We start from the raw sequence: 8413 nt of genomic DNA on the forward strand, positions 1-8413 counted from the left end.
GCAAGCGTTCGGGGCGCAGGAAGGCAACCTTCCTCCGTAGGATTCTTGGCCTGCTTTCCCGGCTAGTTTTGCTAGCCTGGTCTCGGGGAACACACCGTGCCAAGGAAAACAAAAACCAAGGACCCAGGAGAAAAGCCGCCGTGTACAGAGCGCAAGCCTCTAAATAGCTCTCCAGCTCCCGTCGAAACCTCAGAAATGTGACTTTGGGGTAGGGCGAGGGCTGTTGCGGAACAGAGTCGGGACAAATCCGGAACAGGGCAGGGATCCTGTAATTGCACTGAATCGTAGGTCTATTGAAAACGTGGCCTTCATGGGAGACTCTCAAAGCCCCCTGTGGTGGCAAGGCTGAATTTTCCGCAGGGGGTCGCCCGAGTCCCCCCCTCCCCCCCCTGCCCCCCCCCCCCCCCCCCCAGGGTGCAGGGGCCGAGCGGCCAGAACAGAAGGCCCTGTCCTGAGGAGGGCTGGACGGCTGGGTTGCAGACAGGCCCGTGTGTCTCAGCCCCGTCCTTGGCCAAGGCCGGAAGATCCTGATTAACATGAAAACGAAAGACAATTGGGCGTCCTCGGCGGGCGGCCGGCTTCTGTGCGGCTGAGGGGGGAAGGTAATCATTCTATCACTGTCTTTCGTGGCCAATTAGATGATTCAGCATATTCCCGGCCTCTCTCTCTCTCTCTCCGCTGAGGTGATTTATAGTGAGCCAGCGCCAGATGGGGTTGTGTGCGAGACATGAAAACATTGGCGGGGCCTCTCACAGCCACCCCGGCTGCTGACAGCTTCTATTGGAGAAATTCTCCTCTCAGGCGAAAATAGCTACTTGCGGGGATCTCCTCACGGGTGGAATGAGAAGGGGGGGGGCAGGAGGGTAGAGGTTAGCCCACTCGGCTGTGGTGGGAGAAGAGCTTCGGGAAAACAGCCGAGAAGGCGGTGGCTCGGAAGGAGGCAAGAGGGGCAGGGCTGCTTTGCCCCTGATGCCTGAGCTCCCGTGTCTGGGGCCTGCAGCGGCAAGGGGGCCTGATGCCTGGGGCGCAGGGGTGAGCCGCCATGATGGGAACGTGTGCGTGCACTTGGGATGGGCCCGAGACGGGCCTCGGCATCCGCATTCTCGTAGGTGTTTTGACGGGCCGCTCTGGGTAATCGCTTTGATGGGTGGCTCTGTCCATCCTGGGCAGTGGGTAGATCGCGTAGCTACTGAGCCGGGAGGGTGAAGGAAGCTGGGCTGTGTCCTCAGGGGTAAGGAAGCCCCAACATAATCCTCCTGAAGGAGTCAACGGTGGGCCCCGACGGCTCTGTGTTGTTCGGACGCTAGGAGTTGTTTCCGTCCATCCGTCTTTCCAAGAAAGAGAGCCTCCAGCTTCTGTAATGAACTCTGGATGCCACCCATAGAACACTGACCATTCCCGGCCACTCCCTAAGTCACTTATTGGAAGGCTGAGAGGCCTGGCCTGACATCGAGTACCACCCTCATCACCGCCGTCATCAGTGCTGATCCACGTCATTTTCCCTCACGCTTGTGAAATACCTATCATATGCCAGCAATTATTCCAGATGCCTTACATGCCTCATTTATTTCCCAAGACGATCCTTTGGCTATTAGCATTCTGTGATGGTTAATTGAATGTGGCAACCTGACTGGGCCGTGGGGTGCCCAGACATTATTCTGTGTGTGTCTGGGAGGATGTTTCCGGATGAGACTAACAATTGAATTGGTAGACTGAGTAAGCAAATTGCCCGCCCCGGTGTGGGTGGGCCTCATCCAATCAGTTGAAGATATGAATAAAACCAAAAGTCTGAGTTCGAAGAAACTTTGGCCTGCCTGCTTGTTGAACTGGGACATTGGTTTCCTGCCCTCAGAGTGAAACTTACAGCGTCAGCTCTCGGGCCTTCAGACTTAGACTGGGACTGCACCACGGGCTCTCCTGGCTCCCCGGCTTGCTGACTGCAGATCTTGGAACTTCTCAGCCTCCATAATCATGTGAGCCAATTCCTTTTTTTTTTTTTAAGTTTATTTATTTATTTTGAGAGAGAGAGAGCACGAGTGGGGTAGGGGCAGGGAGAGGGGGAGAGAGAATTCCCAGCAGGCTCTGCACTGTGTCAGTGCAGTCCGACTTGGGACTCTACGTCATGAATCATGAGATTATGACCTGAGCTGAAATCAGGAGTCTGATGCTTAAATTTTTTTTTTTTTTAACGTTTATTTATTTTGGGGACAGAGAGAGACAGAGCATGAACGGGGGAGGGGCAGAGAGAGAGGGAGACACAGAATCGGAAACAGGCTCCAGGCTCCGAGCCATCAGCCCAGAGCCCGACGTGGGGCTCGAACTCACGGACCGCGAGATCGTGACCTGGCTGAAGTCGGACCCTTAACCGACTGCGCCACCCAGGCGCCCCATGGAGTCTGATGCTTAACTGACTGAGCCACCCAGGCACCTCCCAATTCCTTATAATAATATTTCTCTCTCTCTCTCTCTCTCTCTCTCTCCATATATATATATACACACACACACACACACACACACACATATACATATATACACTTCTTTTAAAATTTGTTTTAATATTTATTTATTTTTGAGAGAGAAAGAAAGGGGGGGAGGGGCAGAGAGAGAGGGAGACACAGAATCCGAAGCAGGCTCCAGGCTCTGAGCTGTCAGTGCAGAGACTGATGCAGAGCTCGAACCCACAAACCGTGAGATCATGACCTAAGTCGAAGTCGGACGCTTAACCGACTGAGCCACCTAGATGCTTCTATGTATACACACTTCTGCATCAGCATACTCGTAGATGTTTTGATGGGCTGCTCTAATGTGTGTCAGTTATATATATATATATAGAGAGAGAGAGAGAGAGAGCACACACGTGCTCTAATGTGTGTCAGTTATATATATATATATATATATACATATATATATATATATATCTCCACATCCACATACATGTATCAATATATGTACTAATAGGAATTATACACTCACCAGTATGTATTACACACACACCAATAGGATATCTGTATCATATAAGATATATCCTGTTTCTCTGGAGAACTCTAATACATATCCCCATTTCACGGATAAGGAAACTGAGGCACGGAGAAGCGAATGCATTGCACAAGGTCTTAATTAGGAAGTTGGGGTTTGCACCCAGGCAGTATGACTCCAACGCCCTCCTGCCTCAACGACTAGTTCTCCTGCCCTCTGACTCCTTAGCTTCTGCATGTTCAAAGACTTCCTCGGCTGATTCAGTGTGGGAGAATGCGCCGAGAAGGCGTAGGTCCTGGGCCATGCCACTAACTCGTGCTTCCCATCCAAACCATCCAGGCGCCATCGTGGAAGGATTACTGAGAATTCTCCAGGGCTGCCTTGCCGCGTGCTGGGCTCTCAAACCTCAGTGACCTGAGACCGCTGGTGATGTCGTGGAAGCTGGAAGGTGAGCAAACTGGCTTCTAGGTCCACCTGGCTGTTGGCAGGCCGTGTGGCCATCCCTCTGCACTTGGGTTTTGTCAGCCGTCGAGAGGGAGGTAGAGCCTCGAGCATGTCTGTTGCCCGGGAGTCCTGTGATTCACAGCCCGAGTGCTTCATGATAAACGTATCCAGCCGCAGAGGGAGGAACCTGGAGGGTGGCAGTTCAGGTTTGTAGCCGAAGTCTGCCCTTTCCTGAGACTTTGGGCAGGTTCCTTAACCTCTCCTGGCCTGTTTCTGTCAAACGGGGCTAACGACACCAACTCCCGGGATTGCCGAGATTGTTAGAGGTAATGCCCGCACTGTGTTAATGTAGTGGCCACATGAGCTGCGGTATTTCCTGCCCCTCCTGACTCAGTTTACGTCACCGTGGCTCACTGTCCCAGCCTGAGGACTAAAAGTGTCACCCATTTCTCTCACCGTTTTTTCCCCTTCTTTCTTGTTTCCTGGCTCTTTTCCCCGATGCCTTTCTTTTTTCCAACAAGCAGTTGCTAAGGAGCTCTCTATATGTGCATTTGCGTTGTTTCTCTCAAGGTCACGTTTCCACCAGCTTTCGGAATGTGAGGCAAGCAGCCTTCCTTCTCCTCAGCCTGGCATCACGTGACCGCTCAAAGTGGGGAGGAGGGCGGAGGCTGCCTGCGCGGGGCCGTGTGTGCATGTAGAGAGACACCTGTGTACGCATACGTGTGCGTAGGGCAGAAACCCACATATGGATGTGTGTATATATACACGTGGATGCCCACGTGTGTACACGTGTGCACTCCTGGATGCCCACAGATAGTGCACATGCGTGCACGTGAGGACACCCGTGTATACACCAAAACACGATTCTCTAACAGATGCACAAATGGGTCTCGTAAGACTTTCTTCTTCCCCTTCCCCCAAAGTGTAAAATTGCCAGTGACTATCAAGTCGTGTCTCCCGGGTTTGAAGGAAGTAGGATGTGTCCGGGTAACAGGAAAGAATCCATGCCAGATGGTGCTCGTTTCGTCTTGAAGGCCAACAGGTTGAGATGTGCCTTCACCCAGAGGGGAGAGAAAATTCTTAAATCAATCAAACAAACTAAGCAAGGTGGGGAAGAGACATACCACGTTCATGGATCAGAAGACTCCACATGGCAAGGATGCCAGTCTCCTCCCAAATCGATCGATATGGTTAACACAAGTCTAACGGACACCGCAGCAGGATTTCTTGTAGGTATAGACAAGCCGATTCTAAACTGTATGTGGAAAAGCAAAGAAGAAAATTGGAAGAATTACACTACTTGATTTTAAGACTTACTACAGTATGACAGCGTGATACTGGTGGAGGGATAGGCCTATAAATCGATGGAATAAAATACAGAGTCCGCACATAGACCCATCAAAATGTGGCCAATCGTTTTTTTTTTTTTAATTTTTTTTTTTTAACGTTTATTTATTTTTGGGACAGAGAGAGACAGAGCATGAACGGGGGAGGGGCAGAGAGAGAGGGAGACACAGAATTGGAAGCAAGCTTCAGGCTCCGAGCCATCAGCCCAGAGCCCGACGCGGGGCTCGAACTCACGGACCGCGAGATTGTGACCCGGGCCGAAGTCGGACGCTTAACCGACTGAGCCACCCAGGTGCCCCCAATCGTTTTTGTTTTTTTTTTTTATGAAGGTACAGGGCAATTCAAATGGTGTTGGAGTAATTGGACGTCTGAAGCAAAAAAAACCCCATAAATCTCAACCTAAACCTCACACCTTATACAAAAACTCACTCAGAATGGATCACACGTCTAAGTGCACAGTGTAAAACATAGAAATTCTTTATGCCCTCGGGTTCAGCAGAGTTCTTAGACGTGAGACCAAAAGTATAACCTATGAAAGTAAAAGCGTTGAATTGCACTTGACCCAAATGGAAAACTTTTGTTCTGTGAAAGCAGCAACCTACAGAATGGAGAAAATGTTTGCAAATCGTGTATCCAACCAAAGACTTGTCCATAAAATGTGTAAAGAGTTCTCAAAACCCAACAGTAAGAAAACCAACAGCCCAATGAAAGATGGTCAAAAGACGTGGGCACGCCACCAGAGAGGATAATAGATGGCACATAAGCCAAAAGTCATGTTCAACATCATTAGCCGTGAGGGAAATGATGAGATACACACCGCACACCTATCAGAATGGCTAAAATAAAAAAACACTCACCGTATCAAGTGCTGGCGAGGACGCGGGACACGTGGAACCCTGACACGTCGCTAGTGGGAATGTGAAATACTACAGCTCCTCTGAGAAACGGTTCAGCAGTTTCTTACAAAGATGAACGTACAATTGCCACGTGACCCAGCAATCCCATGCCTGTTATTAAATGAAAACGTAGGTTCGTGCAAAAATCTGTCTAAGAAAGTTTATAACAGTATTATTTACAATTACCCCGAACTGGGCGCCTGGGTGGCTCAATTGGTTAAGCGTCCGACTTTGGCTCAGGTCATGATCTCGCAGTTAGTGAGTTCGAGCCCCGCGTCGGGCTCTGTGCTGACGGCTCAGAGCCTGGAGCCTGCTTCGGATTCTGTGTCTCCTTCTCTCTCTCTGTCCTTCCCCCGATCCTGCTCTGTCTCTCTCCCTCAAAAATAAATAAAACATTTAAAAAAATTACGATCACCCCAAACTTGGACACATCCATCAATGAGTGAATGAAGTTAGACAAAGGGTGGTGTACCCATCCAGGGAAAACCATTCAGCCATAAAAAGAAATAAACCATTAACATACTCAATTTGGATGACTCTCAAAAGCATGATGTTGAATGGAAGAAGCCAGTCTTGAACAACTTACACGCTGCATGATTCCATTTGTATGAGGTTCTAGAAAAGATGACACTACAGTGATGGGGAATGGAGCGGTGGTTGCCAGACATTGGGGGCGAGGGGGGCAGGTAGAGCTTGACTACAAATGAGGAGCCCAAAGCACGTGTTTGGGGTGACGGAGATGTTCTGTGTCCTGATTGTGGTAGTGGTTACAAGACTCTATGCATGTGATGGGGCACCTGGGTGGGTGGCTCTGCTGAGCATTTGACTTCGTCTCGGGTCACGATCCCACGGTTTGTGGGTCCGAGCCCCGTGTCGGGCTCTGGGCTGATGGCTCAGAGCCTGGGGCCTGTTTCCGATTCTGTGTCTCCCTCTCTCTCTGCCCCTCCCCCGTTCATGCTCTGTCTCTCTCTGTCCCAAGAATAGATAAACGTTGAAAAAAAAAATTAAAAAAAAAACATTAAAAAAAAAGAACTGTATACACACACACACACACACACACACACACACACACGTTTGGGGGAGGGATGTCCCTTAATGAATTAAACACCCAGTACCATTTATCTGTTTGAAGGAGTCGTGATTTCTTTCCTCTTTTCAGAAGGGAGATTGGATACATTCACTGGTGTTAGACAGACATATTCATCACCTATAGAAGTTGGAGGTTAAATATTTTGTACACAACTTCCCTGCCTCCACCACCCCCTCCCTGACACCTGGACGCCATAATTCCTTTCCGTCACACTTTACCCAACCTTTACTTTACTATCACAATGTGCCCGTACGTGTGGGGACCATATTTTTTCATCCAATGTGGGCCACGTGATCTCTGTTAGAACCACTGTGCTTATGGACACAACGAGACAAAATGTTTGAAATTGAGAGTGACCACGGGACACTCAGGGCCCATGGTGGTCCGGCCCTGACAGTGTCTCTGGCTTGCCAGTGACCCCATGAAAATGCCGCGTTTGTCTCATTTGGAACCCTTTTTCTCGAACCCCGCCTCCCTCTCAGAAAAGGGGATAGCCATGGTGGAAACGTGACTCCTGATAAACAGATAAGCAGATTAGGACTGGCAGAAATTAGGCCCCTCGAAGCAATCAGACTGAAGATAAAACAGAAATTTAATGAAAATTGAAAATACAATCCATATTACGTAGCCATTAAAAATGATGTTTACCAGGAGTTTGCAATAACATGAAAAATGCTTGTATCACCACGTTGAGCAAGAAAAGAGCAAATTACCAAATTGTGTGTACAGTTGATCACAATTATATTTTAAAAGATGTAGATTAAAAAACACGGAAGCTAAATATACCATAAGGCTGGCAATGACCGACTTTCAGTGGGAAGAGGAGTCTCCCCCACCATTCGGTACTTTAATCCATATATTCCAAATATTTTCTAGATTGACTACGTTCAAGTAATTTAAATTAATCTTCAAAGTTAGGAAATAGAATGTTGGGGTTTTATTTTAAAAACACAATTTGGAGCACTGGCGCCATATGCGTAAGTGATCAAATATTTATTCAGCACCTAGCCCGTCCTGAATCCTTTGCACAATAAAACCGGCACGGCCAACCGCCCTCCCCCCGCCCCCTCCCACGGCAAAGTCTCTCCAGCACACACAATGTCATCATCTGAGCACTGCATTTGTGACTAAGTGCCTCCTCGAATAACCAAGGCAGGCCCAAGGGTCTGGCACGGACATCATTGACAAGTCAGCTTCCTTTTGACAATTTCACCAGGACAGACACCCTACAATAAACCCAGGCCTGGACCTAAAACGTCCCCAGTTAAAACCCTGGTGCCTCCTGTGAATCACAGGCTCCCAGCGACTCTGGCTCAGCCTCCCTCTAGTCCAGCCCAGCCCCCAGAGCTCATCAAACACGTCCCCTTTTGTAGCTGGTGGCCGGCTCTCTCACCGCCAGCTTCCCCTGATTGACAGCCTTTGCAGAGTTACCGAAGGGCCCCTCAGCCTGCCTTCCCCGACGTGGGCATTCTTCCCCCTCGGGCTAAGACCTCTCCCAGCGCCCCCCCCCCATGCCCCCAAGTGATCTTCAGGCCAATCACAATGCCTGGCCGCCCTCATTAGCCCGGGGGCCTTCTGGGCCCCTCCTCAGTGCAAGGCACCATTCACACTGATCCCCGCCCTCCAAATTCAGTGTTAGGCCACCTGACCCCTGTCGGCA

General features: G+C 49.7%; 1 long non-coding RNA gene across 1 annotated transcript; it reads left to right on the top strand.

Annotated features, from left to right (window-relative positions):
* Nucleotides 1-450: 450 nt before the first annotated feature.
* Nucleotides 451-4812, top strand: LOC109496489. The gene is made up of 2 exons (XR_002152522.2): nt 451-1973; nt 3316-4812. It is a non-coding gene; the product is annotated as an uncharacterized LOC109496489 (long non-coding RNA).
* Nucleotides 4813-8413: the final 3601 nt, after the last annotated feature.

Source organism: Felis catus, chromosome X (assembly GCF_018350175.1).
Source record: "Felis catus isolate Fca126 chromosome X, F.catus_Fca126_mat1.0, whole genome shotgun sequence".
NCBI classification, from domain to species: Eukaryota; Metazoa; Chordata; class Mammalia; order Carnivora; family Felidae; genus Felis; species Felis catus.